Below are 25,799 nucleotides of genomic sequence, written 5' to 3'. Positions count from 1 at the left end.
AAGTCTGAGAAGCTGTCATGCTTTGCAAAAGGATTAGCCTCGCTGGCATCTGATGGAAGCCGTCCTGTAATGGATCATGTCTGAGGGCTGCCTGCTAGAGCAGCAGCAGCGTGTCTAATTCCTGGCCTTCGCAGTCCAGGGGGCACTTTTATCCGCCTCTTTAATCTCGGGTTTAACTAGATCTTCTCCTTCTGGAGGGGAAAGAAGCGATTTCACAGTCTGAAAGCTCAAATAAATTCTTTGACGCTATCTATTGATATGGAAAACCAGGTGCATAAGGAGTTGACCTGTGCCTGGTATATTAGTTACTTGGCGTTTCTAAGGATTTGATACCATGATATTGTTTGCTGGGCTGTGTCCGTTTCTGAATTTGCTTGATATGGAAATAGGTAGCGGGGAACTTCATCTTTAAAGGTGGTGTGAGGGCCCACTGTTCTGAATGCCATCGTTTCATTATCTTGATCGTTTTTTTATTGCCTATTAAGTCTCCATCTTGATTGAGTTCTGCTGTGTTTGTCTTGCTCTCAGCTCCCTGAGAGCAAAGTCCATGTGGAATTCTTAAAATTATACAGCTTAGCGAACAAAAGGACTTTAGGGGTTCTCTAGTCTCCCCCTTTTCCCACAGCGGGACTGCCATCGATATAATTTATAAATGGACCTCTAGCCTCCACTTGAATATTCTACTGATGGGGAACTTAAGGACCCTACCTGTTCGCTAGTGAGACAAAGGATTAGAGAGTTAGTTCTTCATTTTACTGAGCCAGTATCTGCCTCCTTTTGATTTCTGCCTACCGATTTAAGTGTGAAGCCTGTTAATATGCTTTCTTCTGAATCTTCTCCCCACCCCATTGCAGGGCTATTTATTTTTCTTCTTTATTTCTAATAAGACATTGATAATGATTGATTTCCAAAAGATGGCTGCTGGGAGCTGGCTGTGTGGTTTCAAAAAATGGCTCTGCCACTTGTTACTTATGTGACTTTGGGTTGGTGACATAACCTATTTGTGCCTCACTTTTATCATCTGTAGAATGGAGATAATAGTTGTACATACCTCATGAGGTAGATGAGTTAGCATACAGAAAGTGCTTAGAACAGTGCCCAACACATAGAAGTGCTATATTAGCTATTATTATTATGGCTTCTAGACCAGGTTATCCTTTTTTGGGGGGACATAGTTTTTATAACCAATGTCAAGAATTGTGCTTTTTACTCTTCATTCAGCAAGCTGTGTTTACAAACTTTGTGTATGGCAGGCACAGCAGAAGACATGGTCTATGATGAAAGGATAAGCTGTAGGCATTCTTGAGTGCAGCACGAACATTCTACTAATACACTGAAAGATGGCACAAGTTTCTATTTAAAAGCCATATCCTTCTGTTGACCACGTGAAGCTTAATGTCCTTCCATGAGCCCTTAAGACATTTTTACATGAGCTGGTATTAAAACATGAATCTTTTTTATATTTATGTAAATGATTCTTTTAGTATGGATGCAGGCCATTATGTTTATTTTTATTCATTAAAAAATTTTTGATCAATTAAGATAATTTAGGGCTTCCCTGGTGGCCCAGTGGTTAAGAATCTGCCTGATAATGCAGGGGACACAGGTTCGAGCCCTGGTCCAGGAAGATCCCACATGCTGTGGAGCAACTAAGCCTGTGTGCCACAACTACTGAGCCTACATGCCACAACTACTGAAGCCCATGGCCCTAGAGCCAGTGCTCCGCAACAAGAGAAGCCACCTCAGTGAGAAACCCGTGCACCACAATGAAGAGTAACCCCCGCTCGCTGCAACTAGAGAAAGCCTGCATGTGGCAATGAAGACCCAACGCAGCCAAAAATAAATAAATAAAATAAATTTAAAAAAACAATTAAAAAATTAAGATAATTTATAAACCCAGGCCTGTTATCCAACTTATTACTACCTCACCCAGTTCTACGTCATGTACAAATTAGAGTAGCGTAGTTGGTCTCTGTGTTTTCACTTTCATGCATCCATTCATCCATGTTGTCCATTCATCCAGTGAATAAGGGTTCACTGAGCATCTGCTATGGGACATGAACTGGAATATCTGGTAAACAAGTCACATCTGATCTTCACCCTCATAGATCTAGTAGATGGTCATTAAATAAGTAAAATTGTCATGGATAATATATTGTGATAGCAAAATTGTGATGGATGATATGATTTTTTTAAGTTGGGAGTTTAGAGATCCTATACCAGGAGAAGCTAACCTAATCAGGGTCAGGGCAAACTTTCCTGAAGAAGTGACTTTCACACACAGTAAATGAATGGGATTTGGCTGTGCGAAGACAAGGTAGAGGCAGAAAAACAGCAAGTGTGAAAGTCTGGAAGTGAGAGGTAGAGAATTATAAAATGTTCCGAATGTCTGGAAATTACAACTTGAAATCGAGGATGGGAACAGTGAGATAAAAGGCAGCCTAGTCATGAAAGGCCTTGTAAAACCATAGGAAGAGTTTAGATTTATTGTGAGGGTAACAAGAAATTTTTAAAGGACTTTGAACTTGGGAGGGTAAGTATGTATGATGTGATATGATTTTTATTTTGAGATCACTTGGCTACTGAACACAGAAGAAGCAAAATTTTAGTTATGAAGTCTAGGTGGGAGGCTATAATCTAGGCAAGATGGTAGTGCCCAGAATCAGAAAAATGGCAGTGAGGAATCAAGAGATATTTGGGTGATAAAATCAACAGCATATAATAATAGTTTGGATACATGGGAGAAGAAGTAGCTAAGGATGATTCCCTGATTTCTGACATGGGCAATGGGCAGAATTGTGGTGCTATTTTCTAAGACAGGAATAGGGTTAGGGAGGAAGTTGGTATAGTTCAGATGAGTTCAGATGAGTATTGATTGGTATATGTCAAATGAGTTCAGATTGGTATATGTCAAATTTGAGAGCTCTCCTAGTAAGGATGGCCAGCAGGCATCTGGGCATGTAGATTTATAATTCAGGAAAGCTTTCTGGGCTGGAGATATGAATATGGGAGGAATATGCATGTAGAGAATGATTGAAAGAGTGGGAATGGATGAGATTGCCCAGGGAGGGTGTGGAGAGTGAGAAGGAGGAGGGTTTATAAGACTCTTGAGGAGCATTGATATATAAGGGCTGGGAGAAGACTATGGACCTGTGAAAGAAACTAAGACAGAGCCATGGAGGTTGAAAGAAACCAGAAGAATGTGATGTCACAGAAGTCAAATAAATTTTAAAAAGTTGTCATTAAAAATGAGGCAGTAATTAATATCAAAACTTTTGCTGGGAAAAAAAAAAACCTGTTGCTGAAAGGTTAAGTAAAATAAGGACTGAAAAGCATCCATTAGGTTTATCAATATCATAGGTTGTGTTGGTTTTAGCGAGAGCAAAGTGATGGGTGTAGAAGCCAGGTTGCAGTAGATTTAGGATTGAGTGAAGAAGGAAATAAAATGGTAACATAGAGTCTTCTTTAAAGGAATTTGTTGCAAAAGGAAGGAGAGGGATGAGTAGTTGGAAGGGGGCTATAAGGTTGAGGGAGGGTCCCTTAGGATAGATTTGAGAGAGCGTGTTTAAATGCTGTTAGAAAGAAGACAATGGAAAGGTAAGGAGTAAGGTTCTTAGAAAAGAGAGGGGGAAATCTGTTGAGTGAGGTTTTTGAGAAGATTGAAGTCTTTGAATTCTAAAGCACAGAATTAACCTTAGGCTGATGGAGGGACACGTCTTGCTCTCTAACAGGAGGGAAGGAAGAAAGGATAGAACTCATGTAGGTAAGAATTATGGGAGCAGGGAGCCAGAATGGGGACATGCCACTACATGACTCTGGTCAATTCATCTACTTTATTTTCTGTTTTTGTATGGGGAGGTGGGATGATTATTCAACCAGCTTTGAGTCTGCACAGCTATACTATTTCAACAGGATGGAATCTACAGATATTCCCCCTCATATTTTGCTTAGATATTGCCATTCACATGATCAGCAATCTCCGGGCAATCTTGCCTGTACAAATAAGGTCTTTTTAAAGAAAATCACTCTCAAGTCTGTCCCAAGTATTCATGATCTCTTCTGAGGCCTAGATCTGTGTTGCTGACTAACTAGTAAGCAGATCTTGTCCACATATTCTCTCCCATCCTGACCTTTGTTTTTCTTCTCTTATATTCACCACTTCAGTTAATGGCTTCACCATTCCAAACTAGAAACCTTGGTGTTATCCAGGACTCCTCCCTTTCCTTTCCTTCCCACATCCACCTAGCTATCAAATCCCATCAACTCCATCTTGAAATGTTTCTAGAATCTCTCCATCATCTCTTTCCTTGCTTCCTCATCCATCCTTTGAAGGGTTGTAACAACTCCCTGCTCGCTCTTTCCTTATACCAAGTTTTCCCTTCTCCACTCCATTTTCCAAAACACTGCCAGGGTTACTTTCCAGAAGACAAGCAAGAAACACAGCCATGTGTGTCAAACCCTTACTTAAAAACATCTAAGGGATTTCAGTTTTTCTTTAAAATAGCCCCCAAACTCTGCATCAATTGGTCAGTCATTCCCATTATCTTTAGCCGCATCCCCTGATGTTTTTCTAGGTGCTGGGGTCTGGAGGCCTGGAGCAGACTGCTAGAATGCCCTTCTGCCCTCTCATCTGCTTGGAAAACTTACTCTTCTGTGGAGGGACCCCTCCCTTTGTCACTTTCTTTTCAAGCATTTTTAAAAGACTTTCTTGGTTTCTCCAGGAAAGATGAGTGGTTTTACCTCCTTGCTGGGTTCATAACATTTTGTACCGACTCCAAGTATAACCTAACAACAACCACACAACTTGTCAAATGTTTACCATGTTCGCAGCCCTGTGAGAAGTGCTTTGCGTGGATTATCTCATTTGATTTTTATAACGGCCCTCACAGGTAGGTAATAGTATTACTGCCATTGACAGGTGAAGAACTTGCTGAAGGAAACTCCAGTAGAAGTTGTTGCCGTCAGGATGTGAATCCAGGCTCTCTGACCTCAGAGTCATTGCTTTTAGTGTTTGTCACCTCCTCTGCTATTGGATTCTAAATCCTTATTTATGGGTCCAGCTTCCCCCTAAACTATCAGCTCTTAGAGGGGAGGAACCATGACTGATTCTGTTAGGAATAATAAAAAATACCCCACAGGTAGTAAGATCTCAATAAAGGTCTATTTAATGACTGGATTTGCTACATACATGGTTGTCCCTTAGCATAATATTATTATGGGGCCATTTTGTTCTAAAAAGTGTTTGTTTTTTTTCCTCTTCATAGGAGTTGAGAAAAGAATATTTTATATTCAGTGTTCACTATAAAGGTAATTTCTACATTAAAATAAATTGTTAATGGATAGCTGGTGGGGATTGAAATGTTTAGCTTAGCCAAAGATAGCAAATATTCTAAGGCTTACTTCCTACCTTATACAGTTGTAAGAACCCGATTCTTATTTTCAGCCAAAGACCAATTCACTCCATAATTTGGAAAACCTAAAAACATCTAGGTAATATACATAAATTCATTCATTCATAAGTATTTATTGAGTACTTCCTATTGCAAAGCAGTTGTTATTGTTAACATGTTATAGAGGAAAAACAAATATGCCAAGACATGAGATGACTTGCTCTAGGGCACATGTTAAACTCAAGGCAGACTCTTAGAGGAAAGGCCTAATTCAGATCTTCTGATTTTCTCTCTCTAAAACCACTTCACCCCACAGTTTTTAACTAGAGTTGACACATGGAGGGTATGTATTGAGTGGGCGAGCTACAGGGAATGATCCTCAAGCGTGCTTCATGATGTCTCCTGACACCTGTTTTATGTTCATGGATATTTATATTTTTGTGTCTTGATTCTTTTCCATCTCTCAGTGCAAGATACTTGGACCCGGATGTGTTTGACTCAGCAGGTTTTGTGTGGGGACATTCTGACCTAGCACTATTGAACTTCCAGCATTTTAATTGGAAGTTATATGTAAAACAGATATCCTTACCCCTTCTCCAAGACTCCTCACTCCGACCCTGGCCCCCACCCCTGGGGCACAGGTCAGAGATAGTCAAGGGGTGACAGATAGGTGAGGGTGATGGATGCGGTGAAGGTCAGGGATAAGACGAATCCCAGAGATGGGTCAAAGGTTAGAAATTTCCATTTCACAGATTACTTGGAAATGAAAAGCAGTGGTTTTCCAGTTTGACATCAAAATGCCCTACCTTATCCTGCTGTAAATTCCATCTACATATGGTAACCTAGACTCCCAACCATATAATAGTAGTCATATAAATAGGTTTCTCAGGTTGGAGAGTTTATTTTAAAAATTCACCTGTCATTTGATGGTTTATTGTACCTTGTGTGTGTGTGTGTGTGTGGTGGGCTGCATTTCTCTCTCTGTCTGTCTCTCTCTGTCCTCTCTCCTCGGACTTCTGATACCTTAACCCATATAAATGACAACCTTTAAAAAAGTAGTACATTTAGGAAATGTATCCTTACCATGTTAAAAGGTATTGGTTTGGGGAATATGTGCGAACCTAGAGGAAATCCGTCTGTTGATGGTGGTAATTTGTGGGAGTATTTGTGACTGTGTTGACTGTCCTTCTCTTCCATCCGACCGTTTGCTTTGACTCGGTCTCTCCACTGTTACCAGTGATGTATGAGTATGCAGAACACTTGCTTATGTAATTACTTAGCCCACTGGTTGATGTTTTTATTTTTAATAGACATACGCTGTGCTTCACTCACATAGGCAAGGTAATTTTCCTTCAGGAAGAGGTGATTAAAATAGACAATGTAATGGGCTTTTGGAAGTTTTTCATCCATGTTGATGAATGGGTCTCTGTGTAAACACAGCCCAAGATTGTAATATCAGTGGTTAAGATGTTTACTTACAGTTGGTTCCTCAGCCTTTGAGACTATATTATATCTGGCTTCCTCTTTTAAAGACCAAGACTTAATGTCTAGACGGCGTTCACTGACCTCCACAGCCGGCTGGGCAGATTCCCATGACTCTTGGCCTCTTGGCAGAATTTCGAGGCTGGTAGGTCACGGTTGCTTCTTCCCATGCCCTGAGAAAGGGCACAAAGACCAAATCAACCCTGTCAGCATCGAGGAAAATTTTCAGTTCCCCCTGAGAAAAACAGCATCCCATGTTCTGGAGCAGTCACAGTGAAGGGTATCATTTCAAGTACATTTAAATGCTGTTTACTTTTTAAATAGTTGTTTTGGAAGCTACAAATGTTCGTTTTTGGCAGAGTGCTGTTTTGCTGACTTGCCGTAGGGCTCTCTGCTGGATAAAGGATGATACATACATATCTGCAAAGTTCTATCCTTTTTATCGTAGGTGCCAACACAGGCCATCAATTTATAGGAAGGAAAGTTGTATTGCTTTAAACAGAGGGGCAGCATTGCAGCCAGCCCCTCCCCACTTTCCTCCCACTTCTCCTCTCACTCCCCCAGCGAAGGATGGGCTCAGTGTTCATTTGCAATATTTGGGATAAGGATGGGTGATTCTGGATTCCATACACTCTCCTTTCAACTCTTATTGGTTGGTTTTGGTTCTTATTGTTGCGTTTTCCCATCCTACTCTCCTGAGAGGCAGTATGGTGCAGGATTAAGAGCACAGACTCTGGAGACCAATGTCTGTGACTGGAGTCCCAGCTCCACCACCCATGAGCTCTACAACTTTGCCCAAGTCACTCGGCCTCTCTGTGCCTCACTTGTGTCATGTATAAAATGAGACAAATAATGGTATCAACCTATGGAATTGAGGTAAGGATTGAATAGGTGGATCCGCATAAATTCTTAGAACAGTGTCTCAGTAAGAGATGTTCATTATTATTCCATCCCTGTGCTTGCAGAGAATAATTTGAGCTTTGGTATTTTAAATTCCACTTAATCTTTTTGCTCTAAAAGACCAACAATATTAAGGAAAGTACATCAATAGACTTGGGCTAACGTCAGCATTTGGCAAAAATGTAAACAGTAATTACATTGGAGAAATACCCTCATATGGGCCTCTAATTCTTATTTACTCTAATTCTTAATTAGAATGCACTCAAGTTCAATATTGTTATGAGTTCCAGCTCTGTAGAAGCAAATAACTTCTTAATAAATGAAAGATAAAGCCTTCTTAATTGTACGGTGAATATACTTTTCTGTATCTCTAGCACCTGACACAATTTTGAGCACATAGTAGACATTTAATAATGCTTGTTAATTCATAAGCTTGGCTTGGTATTATTCTTCCCAAAGCCTCCAGGAGAAGGCTTGAAATGGAAAAGAAAGGAAGAGGAAGAATCTACTCTTTGTAGATGGGCTTGTGTCTTTTCTCTTCATTGAAAGGGTTTGGGTTGGTGACTACGAAAAAGTGCTGTGGAAATGTTGGACTTCCTTGCTTTCATTGTAGTAGCCATGGAGATAACTGAATAGAGTGAACATTGGTGATTCCTCCATAATATTATCATTTTATATCCCTAGCCTAGGAATTTTTTGTTCTTGACATTATGATCTTGAAATTTTCAAAGGAAAGACACATATTCCCAAGGTCAAACCAAGTAGTCATAGGCCACTTGGTTTGGGATTAAAATTGGTTGTGGAAAATAGTCTTAGGACCAGATGCAATTCATTGCGTGTTTTTGTGTATGTCCTACCTTAAGCAAGAATCAAAGAATAAATTATAATCATTTTTTGGATGAGGTATAATTTACAGCCAATAAAATGTACTGATAAGTTTACGGTTTAATGATATAACTATTATTTTTTTTAATTTAAAAACAGAATCCCATCAGTAGCATTACCTTATGCCTTTTGGGGTGTGGGCATTTTCATGAATTGAGCCTTACTGCTAAGGACAGCACCGATGATGCCAGAGCACACGCATTATTCTCTCCCAGCGGCTGCTGTAATTGTCACCATCATTTCAGAATAAACAGCACATTTAGATCCATAGATTGTATAATATAGTCATTGTCTGCAACAGTAACACTGCTAATAGGAAGGAAGGTAGTTAAGGACAAATGTCATGAATTATGTTGGTCTAATCCCTTTTGAGCTGTAATTATCCCTCTGTATCCGCATTTGAACAAGTTTCAAGAATATGACCTTCGGCATCTGTGGTTCATGCATAACTGCTCATGTAATATACATTTTAGGATATATTTGAAACAGTAATAACTAGCAGCACCCTCCCCACCACACACACCTACACCTGAAAAAAACTATTTTGAGCTTCCAAAAAAAACTGTGAATTTTTGTCACAGCAATTCCAATTCGTTTAATGGGGTGGCAGAAATAAAGGGATGTTGACTAATCTTGCAAATTATACATGCAAAAGGGCATTTAAGAATTGTTTTATATGTATGTGTGTGTATATATATATGCATTGTTTATATGTATGTGTGTGAGTGTATATATATATATGCATTGTTTTATATGTATGTGTGTGTATATATATATGTGAATTGTTTTATATGTATGTGTGTATATATATATGTGCATTGTTTTATATGTATGTGTGTGTGTGTATATATATATATGCATTGTTTTATATGTATGTGTGTGTGTATATATATATATGCATTGTTTTATATGTATGTGTGTGTATATATATATGCATTGTTTATATGTATGTGTGTGAGTGTATATATATATATGCATTGTTTTATATGTATGTGTATATATATATGTGAATTGTTTTATATGTATGTGTGTATATATATATGTGCATTGTTTTATATGTATGTGTGTGTGTGTGTATATATATATGCATTGTTTTATGTGTGTGTGTGTATATATATATATATGCATTGTTTTATATGTATGTGTGTGAGTGTGTATATATATATATATATGTATATGCATTTTTTGTGGGGAGGGGATAAATGTCAAAAAAAACTACACTGTTCAGCTCTATCATCACTAGCTTGATTTCACTAGTTTCTTTATCAAGTACTAAAGATATTAAGGTGAGCTTTTGGCTGTAAATTGTGTTTCCCTTTTCATTCTAGAGAGTTTCCTTTTGGGCTGCTGTATTGCTGAGTCTCAGGGGCACTATGACAGCTTTCTCTCTTTCTTCTTTTTACCCATTTTGTTTTTGGATTTTCCAGACTCTTACATAATCAGGATTGGTCTATAGTTATTTAAACAGGACTGTGTGCTTACACACACATATACACTTTTAATTTTACATAATATGCTCTGAGAGATGAGCTTTCATAGAGATATTTACCTTGTTTTCTGGGTCTACAGCACGGTGTGCTGGATGTGAAAAGAAGCAGAAAAAAAGAAAGATGAATCAGTAAGAAGAATGGAGCAGAGTTTGTGTAAATTGGATCTCTACACTGGCTTATAACTCTTTTCAGAAAAGTGGAGTAGTCAGAGTACTTAATTTGCCTCAATTAAGACTGATCATTCTCGCTATTGTTGCTCAAAATGGGACCAAGTCACTCTACAATCCAGCTAATTGTAACCTCTGATTTAGCGGCTTAGTTCTGTGCTTTGCCTTTGTTTTCATAAATGATCTGTACAGCCCAAATAATCCCTCCCCCCCATGTTGATTGTTTCTCTTAATTGTTTTAATTCCACACTTAGAGGATTACTATAATCTTCTGAAGCCGCTGCTCAAGCCAACCACTAAATAAGACAGCTGTGATGAGAGCAGAGTGCTCAGACAGGGAGCCAGTGTGGTGGCTGCATTGTGAGGTCCAGAACCAGCCCTGAGACACTGCTCTAAGAATTTTATGTGGATCCACCTATTCAATCCTTACATCAGTTCTATAAATTGATACCATTATTGGGCTTCCCTGGTGGCACAGTGGTTAAGAATCCACCTGCCAATGCAGGGGACACGGGTTCGAGCCCTGGTCCGGGAAGATCCCCACATGCCACGGAGCAACTAAGCCCGTGTGCCACAACTACTGAGCCTGCGCTCTACAGCCTGCGAGCCACAACTACTGAGCCCGTGCGCCACAACTGCTGAAGCCCATGCGCCTAGAGCCCGTGCTCTGGAACAAGAGAAGCCAGAGCAATGAGAAGCCCGCGCACCGCAATGTAGAGTAGCCCCTGCTCGCCACAACTAGAGAAAGCCCATGCACAGCAACGAAGACCCAATGCAGCCAAAAATAAATGATAATAAACAAAATAAATATAAAAAAATATTATATAAATTGATACCATTATTTATCTCATTTTATATGTGAGACAAGTGAGGCACAGAGAGGCTGAGTGACTTGGGCAAAGTTGTAGAACTCACAGGTGGTGGAGCTGGGACTTGTCACAGACACTGGTCTCCAGAGTCTGTGCTCTTAACCCTACACCATACTGCCTCTCAGGAGAGTAGGGATGGGAAAATGCAACAATAAAAACCCAAACCAACCAATAAGAGCTGAAAGGAGAGTGCATGGAATCCAGAACTGAATATTGCAAATGAATGCTAAGAGCTCTTTCTTTGCTGGGCAGTGAGAGGAAGGGGAGAGGAGGAGAGGGAGGGAGGGTGGATGGGCTCTGCTCCTCCCCCGTGTTCAACAATGATTCAGCTGTATCAGTGTATCAGCATCTTCTCAGTGACCACCCTATTCAAAATTGCAACCTGCTCCTGCCCCAAGAATTTCTGAGTCACCTATGTTTTCACTTCACGTTCTAAGATACTATGTAATTCATTTTTCCTGTATTGTTTATTACCCGTCTCCTGACAATAGAATAAATTACAAGATGACAGGGATATTTGGATCTGCTTTATTCATGGATATGAACTGAGACTTGAACATAGTAGCTCCTCAAAAATACATGTTAAATGAATTACTAGGACTACTATTACCACCACCACTATCCTTAGTCATAGCAAGTAATGGCCATAGACTTTTAGAACTGGAAGCGATCAGAGATCATCTCTAGTGCAGCTCCTCCTTTTGTCAAGGCAGAGACTACTGAGTCATGTCCTGGGTCAGGGGCTGGAGGATGGTCTTCTCAAAGACTTGCCTGTGCCATGAAATGAGCAGGATAATTCTCCAGTTTAAAGTGGATAGCACTTTAAATATTGTCTTGGGAGATCATGCACTCTGTCTTGCTCTGGGGTTGAGCCTAAATTTAATGATCTTTAAAACCACAGACCATAAAGGCTTGTGGGACTGCCTAGATATGTTGAAAAAAAAAAATGGTGCTGCTGGTGTGGAATTGTAAGATAAGCAGAGAACCCAGTAAATGACTCAGTGGGAGTTTTCCCCAAGGGAAGGGTAAAGAAAAGAGTGTACCGGTTTTTGGCAATGGAAACTGACACTTAACATGATTATTGCAACTCCAGACACTTGGTTTTTCCCACTGGGGAGATCAAACGTGATAAAAGCAGAGCTGCTCTTCCAAAGCTGAACCTTCATGAGCTCCAGTCTCCAACTGAGGTGTCAAAATGGCCAATATCCCTGGCAAGAAGGGTGTTTTAATTAATTAGAGCCATGAGCTGGCAGCTTGCCACAAAAGTGCCTGACCACGGTTGCCTGTGAAAAGAAGTGCAGAGGGCCCCTGCCAGTGACTTGTTGATCCCCCAGGAGCATCCACCTGTCTCCATGGGAAAGACAGGTGTCGTGTCCTCCTGATGACGGATCTGTTTCCCCTTCATGTTCTTTGGAGAGAGGTTTCTGGCAAAGTCTTTCCTCTCACGTAGTTCTAGAGGTGGGAAAAAGATGAAAAGGAAGTTGCTGTTCTCCAAGTGTGGAGAGCCACAAAGGTCAATATCTGGAGCAAGCAGAAGATGTCCAAGGAAAGGTTGCACTTCTAGCTGAATCAGAGCTCATCATCTTGCATTAACTCTGGAAATCCCAAGGTTATTTAAATAGGGTGAAGTCTTGAGGCTCTTTAGTGTCAGTGAGTGATCTGGCATTTTGAGGCACAACCCCTGTGATCTCTTAAGGGACTTGGGGACTCAGTTGTCCGAAGCAGCATTGCCAGGTGTCTCAGTGGAAGCACACGCCCTTGTCTTGCTTCCATGCAGCACTTTCTGCTTCTGTTGCTACAGGGGATGCCCTTTTGAAGATGGGTTTCTGTTTACTTAGAGAAGCGAGAGATGTGCTGGAGGACAGAGCTGTGCTCACCTCACCTTGCAGAGACGTGCTGAGGTAGAAGTCATATGATTTTAATGAAGATCAGTGATACACCTTTGGGTCCTGATCCGCCCAGAGCATCTGGCTCCCTTCCTATCGTTTGATTCCTGGACCATTTTTAATCTTGATGGGGGCAATGCTTTCTGTGACCATTTCCTCAGTACTCCTCTCAGCTCTCTATAAAGTATTTCTAGAAATCTTTTAAGCCTCTAAAGAACACGATAATTTACTTTCACACAACAAATAGAGTTATTACAGATTTACTTGTCACATAGGCTACGTAATATGTAGAATATTTATTTATTTTTAAACATCTTTATTGGAGTATAATTTCTTTACAATGGTGTGTTAGTTTCTGCTGTATAACACACTGAATCAGCTATACATATACATACATCCCCATATCTCCTCCCTCTTGCGTCTCCCACCCACCCTCCCTATCCCACCCCTCTAGGTGGTCACAAAGCACCGAGCTGATCTTACTGTGCTATGCAGCTGCTTCCTACCAGCTATCTATTTTACATTTGGTAGTGTATATATGTCACTGCTACTCTCTCACTTCATCCCAGCTTACCCTTCCCCCTCCCCGTGTCCTCAAGTCCATTCTCAACGTCTAAGTCTTTATTCCTGTCCTGCCCATAGGTTCTTCAGAACCTTTTTTTTTTTTAGATTCCATATATATGTGTTAGCATACGGTATTTGTTTTTCTCTTTCTGACTTACTTCACTTTGTATGACAGACTCTGGATCCATCCACCTCACTACAAAAAACTCAGTTTTGTTTCTTTTTATGGCTGAGAAATATTCCATTGTATATATGTGCCACATCTTCTTTCTCCATTCATCTGTCGATGGACACTTAGGTTGCTTCCATGTCCTGGCTATTGTAAATAGAGCTGCAATGAACATTAGGGGGCATGTGTCTTTTTGAATTATGGTTTTCTCAGGGTATATGCCCAGTAGTGGGATTGCTGGGTCATATGGTAGTTCTTTTTTTAGTTTTTTAAGGACCCTCCATACTGTTCTCCATAGTGGCTGCACCAACTTACATTCCCACCAAAGTGCAAGAGGGTTCCCTATTCTCCACAGCCTCTGCAGCATTTATTGTTTGTAGTTTTTTTGATGATGGCCATTCTGACTGGTGTGAGGTGATATATCATTGTAGTTTTGATTTGCATTTCTCTAATGATTAGTGATGTTGAGCATCCTTTCATGTGTTTGTTGGCAATCTGTATATCTTCTTTGGAGAAATGTCTGTTTAGGTCTTCTGCCCATTTTTGGATTGGGTTGTTTGTTTTTTTGATATTGAACTGCATGAGCTACTTGTATATTTTGGAGATGAATCCTTTGTCAGTTACTTCATTTGCAAATATTTTCTCCCATTCTGAGGGTTGTCTTTTCATCTTGTTTATGGTTTCCTTTGCTGTGAAAAAGCTTTTAAGTTTCATTGAGTCCCATTTGTTTATTCTTGTTTTTATTTACATTTCTCTAGGAGGTGGGTCAAAAAGGATCTTGCTGTGCTTTAGGTCATGGGGTGTTCTGCCTCTGTTTTCCTCTAAGTGTTTTATAGTATCTGGACTTACATTTAGGTCGTTAATCCATTTTGATTATTTTTATTTTTGTGTATGGTGTTAGGGAGTCTTCTAATTTCATTGTTTTACATGTGGCTGTCCAGTTTTCCCAGCACAACTTATTGAAGAGGCTGTCTTTTCTCCACTGTACATTCTTGCCTCCTTTATCAAAGATAAGGTGACCATATGTGCATGGGTTTATCTCTGGGCTTTCTGTCCTGTTCCATTGATCTATATTTCTGTTTTTGTGCCAGTGCCATACTCTCTTGATTACTGTAGCTTTGTAGTATAGTCTGAAGTCCAGGAGCCTGATTCCTCCAGCTCCGTTTTTCTTTCTCAAGATTGCTTTGGCTATTCGGGGTCTTTTGTGTTTCCATACAAATTGTGAAATTTTTTGTTCTAGTTCTGTGAAAAATGCCAGTGGTAGTTTGATAGGGATTGCATTGAATCTGTAGATTGCTTTAGGTAGTATAGTCATTTTCACAGTGTTGATTCTGCCAGTCCAAGAACATGGTATATCTCTCCATCTGTTGGTATCATCTCTAACTTCTTTCATCAGTGTCTTATAGTTTTCTGCAGACAGGTCTTTTGTCTCCTTAGGTAGGTTTATTCCTAGGTATTTTATTCTTTTTGTTGCAGTGGTAAATGGGAGTGTTTCCTTAATTTCTCTTTCAGATTTTTCATCATTAGTGTATAGGAATGCAAGAGATTTCTGTGCATTAATTTTGTATCCTGCTACTTTACCAAATTCATTGATTAGCTCTAGTAGTTTTCTGGTAGCATCTTTAGGATTCTCTATGTAGAGTATCATGTCATCTGCAAACAGTGACAGCTTTACTTCTTCTTTTCTGATTTGGATTCCTTTAATTTCTTTTTCTTCTCTGATTGCTGTGGCTAAAACTTCCAAAACTATGTTGAATAATAGTGGTGAGAGTGGGCAACCTTGTCTTGTCCCTGATCTTAGAGGAAATGCTTTCAATTTTTCACCATTGAGAACGATGTTGGCTGTGGGTTTGTCATATATGCCTTTTATTACGTTGAGGTAGGTTCCCTCTGTGCCTACTTTCTGGAGGGTTTTTATCATAAATGGGTGTTGAATTTTGTTGAAAGCTTTTTCTGCATCTATTGAGATGATCATATGGATTTTCTCTTTCAATTTGCTAATAGGGTTTATCACATTGATTGATTTGTGTATATTGAAGAGTCCTTGCATTCCTGGGATAAACCCCACTTGATCATGGTGTATGATCCTTTTATGTGCTGTTGGATTCTGTTTGCTAGTATTTTGTTGAGGATTTTTCATGTATGTTCATCAGTGATATTGGCCTGTAGTTTTCTTTTTTTATGACATCTTTGTCTGGTTTTGGTATTAAGGTGATGGTGGCCTCGTAGAATGAGTTTGGGAGTGTTCCTCCCTCTTCTATATTTTGGAAGAGTCTGAGAAGGATAGGTGTTAGCTCTTCTCTAAAAGTTTGATAGAATTTGCCTGTGAAGCCATCTGGTCCTGGGCTTTTGTTTGTTGGAAGATTTTTAATCACACTTTCAATTTCAGTGCTTGTGATTGGTCTGTTTATATTTTCTATTTCTTCCTGGTTCAGTCTCGGAAGGTTGTGCTTTTCTAAGAATCTGTCCATTTCTTGCAGGTTGTCCATTTTATTGGCATATAGTTGCTTGTAGTAATCTCTCATGATCCTTTGTATTTCTGCATTGTCAGTTGTTACTTCTCCTTTTTCATTTCTAATTCTATTGATCTGTGTCTTCTCCCCTTTTTTTCTTGATGACTCTGGCTAATGGTTTATCAATTTTGTTTATCTTCTGAAGGAACCATCTTTTAGTTTTATTGATCGTTGCTATTGTTTCCTTCATTTCTTTTTCATTTATTTCTGATCTGATCTTTATGATTTCTTTCCTGCAGCTTAACTTTGGGGTTTTCTTGTTCTTCTTTCTCTAATTGCTTTAGGTGTAAGGTTAGGTTGTTTATTTGAGATGTTTCTTGTTGCTTGAGGTAGGATTGTATTGCTATAAACTTTCCTCTCAGAACTGCTTTTGCTGCATCCCATAGGTTTTGGGCCATTGTGTTTTCATTGTCATTTGTTTTTAAGTATGTTTTGATTTCCTCTTTGATTTCTTCAGTGATCTCTTGGTTATTTAGTAGTGTATTGTTTAGCCTCCATGTGTTTGTATGTTTTACAATTTTTTTCCTCTAATTGATATCTAGTCTCATAGCGTTGTGGTCAGAACAGATACTTGATATGATTTCAATTTTCTTAATTTCACCAAGGCTTGATTTGTTACCCAAGTTATGATCTATGCAGTAGAATGTTCCATGAGCACTTGAGAAGAAAGTGTATTCTGTTGTTTTTGGATGGAATGTCCTATAAATATCAATGAAGTCCATCTTGTTTAATGTGTCATTTAAAGCTTGTGTTTCCTTATTTATTTTCATTTTGGTTGATCTGTCCATTGGTGAAAGTGGGGTGTTAAAGTCTCCTACTGTGACTGTGTTACTGTCGATTTCCCCTTATATGGCTGCTAGCATTTACCTTATGTACAGAGGTGCTCCTTGTTGGGTGCATAAATTTTTACAATTGTTATATCTTCTTGGATTGATCCCTTGATCATTATGTAGTGTGCTTCTTTGTCTCTTGTAATAGTCTTTATTTTAAAGTCTGCTTTGTCTGATATGAGAACTGCTACTCCAGCTTTCTTTTGATTTCCATTTGCATGGAATATCTTTTTCCATCCCCTCACTTTCAGTCTGTATGTGTCTCTAGGTCTGAAGTGGGTCTCTTGTAGACAGCATATATACGGGTCTTGTTTTTGTATCCATTCAGCCAGTCTGTGTCTTTTGGTTGGAGCATTTAATCCATTTACATTTAAGGTAATTATCGATATGTATGTTACTATTACCATTTTCTTAACTATTTTGGGTTTGTTACTGTAGGTCTTTTCCTTCTCTTGTGTTTCCTGCCTAGAGAGGTTCCTTTAGCATTTGTTTTAAAGCTGGTTTGGTGGTGCTGAATTCTCTTAACTTTTGCTTGTCTGTAAAGTTTTTAATTTCTCCATCGAATCAGAATGAGATCCTTGCTGGGTAGAGTAATCTTGGTAGTAGGTTCTTCCCTTTCTTCACTTAAATATGTCCTGCCTCTCCCTTCTGGCTTGCAGAGTTTCTGCTGAACGATCAGCTGTTAACCTTATGGGGATTCCCTTGTACCTTATTTGTTGCCTTTCCCTTGCTGCTTTTAATATTTTTTCTTTGTATTTAATTTTTGATAGTTTGATTAATATGTGTCTTGGCATGTTTCTCCTTGGATTTATCCTGTATGGGACTCTCTGCACTTCCTGGAATTGATTGACCATTTCCTTTCCCATATGAGGGAAGTTTTCAACTATAATCTCTTCAAATATTTTCTCAGTCCCTTTCTTTTTCTCTTCTTCTTCTGGGACCCCTATAATTCGAATATTGGTGTACTTAATGTTATCCCAGAGGTCTCTGAGACTGCCCTCAATTCTTTTCATTCTTTTTTCTTTATTCTGCTCTGTGGTAGTTATTTCCACTATTTTATCTTCCAGGTCACTTATCCATTCTTCTGCCTCAGTTATTCTGCTATTGATTCCTTCTAGAGAATTTTTAATATCATTTATTGTGTTGTTCATCAGTTTGTTTGCTCTTTAGTTCTTCTAGGTCCTTGTTAAACATTTCTTGTATTTTCTCCATTCTTTTTCCAAGATTTTGGATCATCTTTACTATCATTACTCTGAATTCTTTTTCAGGTAGACTGCCTATTTCCTCTTCATTTGTTTGGCCTGGTGGGTTTTTACATTACTCCTTCATCTGCTGTGTATTTCTCTGTCTTCTCGTTTTGCTTAACTTACTGTGTTTGGGGTCTCCTTTTTGCAGGCTGCATGTTTGTAGTTCCCATTTTTTTTGGTACCTGCTCCCAGTGGGTAAGGTTGGTTCAGTGGGTTGTGCAGGCTTCCTGGTGGAGGGGACTGGTGCCTGTGTTCTGGTGGATGAGGCTGGATCTTGTCTTTCTGGTGGGCAGGACCACATCCGGTGGTGTGTTCTGGGGTATCTGTGAACTTGGTATGATTTTAGGCAGCCTCTCTGCTAATGGGTTGGGTTGTATTCCTCTCTTGCTAATTGTTTGGCATAGGGTGTTCAGCACTGTAGCTTGCTGGTTGTTGAGGTTAGCTGGGTCTTAACGTTGAGATGGAGATCTCTGGGAGAGCTTTCACTGTTTGATATTATGTGGGGCTGGGAAGTCTCTGGTGGACCAATGTCCTGAACTCGGCTCTTCCACCTTAGATGCTCAGGCCTGACACCTAGCTGGAGTGCCAAGACCCTGTCAGCCACATGCCTCAGAAGATAAGGGAGGAAAAAACAGAAAGAAAGGAAGAAAACAAATAAAATAAAATAAAATAATTAAAATAGAAAAAAATTATTTAAAATAAAAAAATAAAAAAGTAATTTAAAAAAGAAAGAGAGAAAGAAAGAAGAAAGCAACCAAACCAAAAAGGAAATCCACCAATGATAACAAGCATAAAAACTGTATAAAACAAAAAAACAAAAAATGGACAGTCAGAACCCTAGGACAAATGGCATAAGCTAAGCTATACAGACAAAATCAGACAAAGAAGCGTACACATACACACTCACAAAAAGAGAAAAAGGAAAAAAAAATATATATATAAGGAAAAAAAAAAGGAAGAGAGCAACCAAATCAATAAACAAATCTACCAATGATAATAAGCTCTAAATACTAAACTAAGATAAACATAAAACCAGAAATAAATTAGATGCAGAAATCAAACCCCAAGTCTGCAGTTGTTCTCAAAGTCCACCACTTCAATTTGGGGATGGTTTGTTGTCTATGCATGTATTCCACAGATGCAGGGTACATCAAGTTGATTGTGGAGATTTAATCCACTGCTCCTGAGGCTGCTGGGAGAGATTTCCCTTTCTCTTCTTTGTTCGCACAGCTCCTGGGCTTCAGCTTTGGATTTGGCCCCACCTCTGAATGTAGGTCGCCTGAGGGCGTCTGTTCCCTCTCCAGACAGGATGACGTTAAAGGAGCAGCTGATTCGGGGGCTCTGGCTCACTCAGGCTGGGGGGAGGGAGGGGTACAGAATGCAGGGCGAGCCTGCAGCGGCAGAGACCGGCGTGACGTTGCAGCAGCCTGAGGCGCGCCATGTGTCCTCCCGGGGAAGTTGTCCCTGGATCACAGGACCCTGGCTGTGGCGGGCTGCACAGGCTCCCAGGAGGGGAGGTGTGAAGAGTGACCTATGCTTGCACACAGGCTTCTTGGTGGCGGCAGCAGCAGCCTTAGTGTCTCATGCCCATCTCTGGGGTCCGCGCTTATAGCCGCAGCTCGCGCCCATCTCTGGAGCTCGTTTAGGTGGCGCTCTTAATCTCCTCTCCTTGTGCACCGGGAAACAATGGTCTCTTGGCTCTTCGGCAGGTCCAGACTTTTGCCCGGACTCCCTCCTGGCTAGCTGTGGCGCACTAGCCCCCTTCAGGCTGTGTTCACGCAGCCAACCCCAGTCCTCTCCCTGGGATCCGACCTCCGAAGCCCGAGCCTCAGCTCCCAGCCCCTGCCCGCCCCGGCGGGTGAGCAGACAAGCCTCTCGGGCTAGTGAGTGCTGGTCGGCACCGATCCTCTGTGCAGGAATCTCTCTGCTTTACCCTCTGCACCCCTGTTGCTACGCTCTCCTCCGTGGCTCTGAAGCTTTCCCCCCATCCACCCCCTGTCTTCGCCAGTGAAGGGGCTTCCTAGTGTGTGGAAACTTTTCCTCCTTAGGTGCAGGTCCCATCCCTATTCTTTTGTCTCTGTTTTTTCTCTTTTCTTTTACCCTACCCATGCACGTGGGAAGTTTCTTGCCTTTTGGGAAGTCTGAGGTCTTCTGCCAGCGTTCAGTAGGTGTTCTGTAGGAGTTGTTCCACATGTAGATGTATTTTTCATGTATTTGTGGGGAGGAAGGTAATCTCTGTCTTAGTCCTCCGCCATCTTGAAGGTCCCCCCCATGTGTAGAATATTTACAGCATTTGGTGATATATTGTCCAGTTTCTATGTAACTACTAATGACTCTGGAGCCAAACTGCTCTAATAAAATGGTACCTTAGCACTCATTTGCTCTGTGATGCTCATCGTTACTGAAACCTCTCTGTGCCTCCATTTCTCCTCCCCTCCTTCTCCCCCCACCTTCTTCTTCTTTTTTGGAGAAACCATCTGTACTTTAATAATTTAGAAAGGTCTGTCTCATTTATATCGCACAACTCAGTAGCAGACTTCCATACTGTCCTCAAGAACAGTTCAAAAAGCATTTTATGCAACCTATGATGTCAGACTGAAATCCAGAGTTAATGTGTGCTTTGTTTTCAAATTTGAAAAAAGACATAAATGCAAGATTAAAATATTCTGTTACTGAGTGCCTGAGTTAGCAAATTGTTTTGGTCCAAAGGAGAAAATAAAGCTTGGCAATATATGGATTTTTGTGTGTTTTCCTTACCATCTCTTCTTAAAATCAACATTCTAAGATACTTTAGTATTACTAATGATTTCAATTTGGGAGTGAGCAACTAAGGATATAGTTATTAAAGCTTTGAAAGTAAATGTAAACCCTCAGACATACTGAAAATACCAAGGTGCAAATCAAGGTGAAAGGAGAAGTTGGGGAACATCACTATTTAGGGGTCAAAGAAAGCAATGGACCAAAATGGAGACAAAGCTCTCAAGCCTGTAGAGAGGGCCAGAGAGTTTGAAGAAGCAGAGAAAAAAAGGAAATCCATTGATGCAGGAATGTCGTAGAGGTGGAGAGGAAAGGGTATTGATCATGGGAGCCAGAGGGTAAGTGCAGGAACTAACCTGGAGCAGGAGAAACAGCACACCTGCAAAGAGAACATTTCAGTATGAATGGATTTGGGTGTGGCATCTCTTCATTCTTAAGATGGAAGTAATGCTAGTACCCAGCTCATAGGGTTACTATCCAGCGATGACCTCAAGCCCAAAGTCCAGGACCTTGTGAGAGTCTCTACATCATTTCCAGATCTAGCTTCTCTTGATCTAGAGACAGATCTACCCACCCTCTCCACGGCAAATTATCTACTCCGCCCCCCACCACGCAACAGGTAGTGGTGGAACAGAAACGAGATAACCACATGCAGTCCTCCTTGCAGAAAGGGGGAATCCAGATGCACGTAGCAGCTGCTGCGGCTACAATCCTCACATCCGTGCAGGCGCTGACTCTTGGGTAAGCCTCACTTCTGTTTCCAGGAGATAATTTCCCAGGCCTCTGGCTCTCCCTCTCAGAGGGTTTTCTTTTACTAGTGTCCTCCTTGACCACATGTGAAAATGGCATTAGGGACTATGCCCTCCTTGGGGGAGGAGATACTGTCTCAGCCTTCTCCCTGCTTGTTGAATAGCCACAGTTCCTTTTCATCCCAGGCTCTATAACTCACTAGAAAACTTAGTAGGCTTTTTCTTATCTGATTCCCAGTCAGCTCTATGTGCTCGTAGGCATGCCTACAATTCTTGTATGTATTTATGTTAATTTACATCACCTGCCTTTTTTTCTTTTTATTGAAGTATAACTTACATATAGAAAAGGCACATATTTAAAGTATACCAGTGCAAGCATTTTGTATATTCTCACTACCCATATTGGGAGATAGAATTTTCCAGCACCCAGGACTTTCATGCCCCCTGGTAAAGTTACCACTCTTCAGATTTCTCTCTCTGACTGTTGATCAGTTTTATTTGTTTTTGAACTATATATAAATGGAATCATTGAATATTTACTCTTCTGCTTCTGGCTTCTTCTGTCCAACATGATGTCTAGGAGAGTCATCTGTGGTATTGCGTGTAGCAGTAGTTCTTTTTCTTTCCAATACTGCTTCATATTCCATTGTAAGATACACCACAATTTATTAATCTACTCAACCGTTGGTACACTTTTGAGTTGCTTCAAGTTTTAGGCTATTGTGAATGACACTACTATGATTATTTTTGTACCTGTTTTTTTTTTTTTTTTTTTTTGGTGGCCACAAACACTCTTTCACCTGGGCCTACACACATGAGTGGGATTTCTGGATCATAAGGCATACATATGTATGTGTAACTTTCGCAGGGACTTCCTAATCATTTCTGCAGTGGTGTGTCACTCCTTTTCATAGTCAGTAAGGGCTAAATTACACTGACCTAAAGCTCTGTGAGGCTGCAAACTCTACACTACTTATAATAGGTCTTGCCCCATTCTCCAGTGTTGTTCACAGAACCTGGATGAGGAATGTTTTTGACCAGAGCCCCTTGCTGGCATGAGCTACTTCAAATCCTGGTATGCTCCCCTCCATTCGGGGAATGGGAAGGTGGGGTCTGTTCAGGGTTCCAGGAAGTGTGTTGGCTCCCTGGTCCCCTTTTTGGGGGTCTCAATTAAGTTGCACCTCCTCAAAGGCCATCTTCTACCTCTTGGACTGGCGTTTTCCCTCAACCCTCAAAAAACCGCCAGCTCTCCTTGCATCCCAGGCATTATTGGTGAGAGGCTGGGAGTCACTCTCCTAAGTGAACAATGATTCTAGAACTTCCATAAGAATGCTATATATAGCCCATGTGCCACAACTACTGAAGTCCGCGTGCCTTAGAGCCCGTGCTGCGCAGCAAGAGAAGCCACCGCAGTGAGAAGCCCGCGCACCGCAACGAAGAGTAGCCTCCGCTCGCCACAACTAGAGAAAGCCCGCGCGCAGCAACGAAGACCCAACGCAGCCATAAATAAATTAATTAATTAAAAAAAAAAAAGAATACTGTTTATAGATCAGCTGCCCCTTTGTTCAGAGACGCTGTGGGGGGCGGAAGGACACTGTGTTCTCTCATCTTTGGGGCTTGTTTCCTGATGTTTAGCGGGTTTAGGGAGGCCAGCAGCCCTGACTTGGCCCAGATTGAGCAACTAGAGTCTCATCTCATCCTTCTTACCTTTTGAATATTTCCTTCCTGAAGGACATACTGACTAGTGACTATCAGAGCATCCAGCCTCCAGTTTATTCTTGTGAGTACTGAATGGATGGAATTTAGCTCCAAGGTCAAAGAGTCTGAGGAACTGGTCAGGATTCTGCCCTCCGGGCCTGTGCCCAGGGTCTGGGAGTCCTGGGGATAGAAGCAGATGAGGGGAAGGAGAGGACCGTGCCAGTCCTCCAGGTAACGTCTGCTGGAGTTTAGTCGACCCGGGGCTTTTAAAAAATGGAGCTTCACTTTTGTGTGATATGATTGGGCTCATCAGACTTAAAGGCAGAAGGGGTGGACAAATGTGCCTGAGGAAATTCTAGGGAGTGACCTGTAATCCCCAAAAGGCAGCCTGCTTGAGAGGAAGGTCAGAATCCAGATCTTTATGCTGTTAAGCTGGACGACATTTATTCCTTTAGCTCACTATCCTTTTATTTCACTTGAATTCTTCCTATTAGATTTTAAAACGAGCAACTGTAGAATTCCTTGCTTTATCCAATGTCTTCTACCCAAATGTCCCAGCTTTCACCAGGCTGTAAATACAAACATCAACATTGAATACTATATTTTGCCAGCTCCTAGCACCCACCTGTTGACGTAAGAAACTCAATTCTTTTTTTAATTTTTTTTTCCTTTTAAACTTTATCAATTTGCATATATAAATTTTCCTTAAAGAAAAGTGGACACCGTTTTTCTTATACAGAGGATTTTCTCTAAAAATTGTTGATGCTAGCTACTTTATTTATTCCATCCTACAACCTTTTACATTTTATTTATTTATTTTTTTAAATCAGTCATCAATTTTATACACATCACTGTATACGTGTCAATCCCAATCGCCCAATTCAGCACACCACCATCCCCACCCCACCGCAGTTTTCCCCCCTTGGTGTCCGTACATTTGTTCTCTACATCTGTGTCTCAACTTCTGCCCTGCAAACCGGTTCATCTGTACCATTTTTCTAGGTCCCACATACATGCGTTAATATACGATATTTGTTTTTCTCTTTCTGACTTACTTCACTCTGTATGACAGTCTCTAGATCCATCCACGTCTCAACAAATGACTCAATTTCGTTCCTTTTTATGGCTGAGAAACTCAATTCTTGGCCAAGTTTCTCTCACTGTGTGTTTCTGAAAGTTCCCAAGAGTTTTTCACATGGATTTCTCAGGTTTCTTTATGGAAGTCTGCTAACTAGAGTCACCTGAGGGAAGCTTGTCACTGCCTCGGCTGTCAGCTCTCCATGAAACCCCTGCTTACCTGTCAGTCTGGAGGGCGGTGGGCACCAGCCCCAGGTAGCTCTCTCTACTCCAGAACCTGCAGGCTGCTGCTGTGCTTCAGCAATGAAAGGGGAGAACATCCCTCTTCCCAGCTCTGGGAAGAATTGGGGCCCTTAGGCCTCAGAACAGCATTGTTCATTCTCAGAGTTTCACAACCTTTTCTGAACACAACGCCTTTAGCTTCTGGCCTTAACTACCCTCTCCACTGGGCTCAAGACGGGTTCCTAAATCTAAGAGGAAAGGTCTATGCCACAGCATTCCCCTCCGTTAAGCTCATCTACCCCTCCTTGTCTATATCTTCCCTTTCTCCTGAACACTCTTGCTCCAAACTTTCTGCCCCTTCATCTAGAAACAACTCCCGGATATCTTTGTCCATAAACATATGTGCTCAGATGGTCACCAGCCCAATTCCATGAACAGGGGACCTTAGCATTCGAATCTAGACAGCTAGGATGCTCTGATAATTGGCTTCTCCAAGCTGGTGAGTAGCCCAAAGTCTGGGCTCAGACTTCTAGTTCCAGAAAAGTGTTCGAGTTAATTACGCAAAATGTTGGTCTTTTTGTTCCTCCAGACACCAGTCAGTTGCTAGAGGAAATCCATGTTTATGTTTCTAATGCTCTTTATCTCTGCAATGTGCCTTTCAACAGTGTCTGGATTTACAGGATTGAGAAAGCCAGAGTATCTGTAGATTCTTATCTTGACCTCCACTCGTAAGGAAAGGAAGCTAGATCTCTTATTGAACAGCTCCTTCGACATCCTTAGAACCAAGTTTGCTATCTCAGCATTTTAAAAGTTGCCTTTTGTCTCCAAACACTTTCTAGTGGAATCAGCAAGTACCAGATAAAGCCATGACCTGGCTGGGAAAACCTGTTAGTTTGGCTTCAAC

General features: G+C 40.9%; 1 protein-coding gene across 3 annotated transcripts in view; it reads left to right on the top strand.

Moving 5' to 3' along the window:
* RASGEF1B (RasGEF domain family member 1B) overlaps positions 1 to 25,799 on the top strand; it is a 563,490-nt gene that overhangs the window by 203,211 nt on the left and 334,480 nt on the right. The window lies entirely within an intron of this gene.

This window comes from Eubalaena glacialis, chromosome 5, assembly GCF_028564815.1.
Source record: "Eubalaena glacialis isolate mEubGla1 chromosome 5, mEubGla1.1.hap2.+ XY, whole genome shotgun sequence".
Lineage (NCBI taxonomy): Eukaryota > Metazoa > Chordata > Mammalia > Artiodactyla > Balaenidae > Eubalaena > Eubalaena glacialis.
This window is presented reverse-complemented; position numbering and strand designations above follow the sequence as displayed.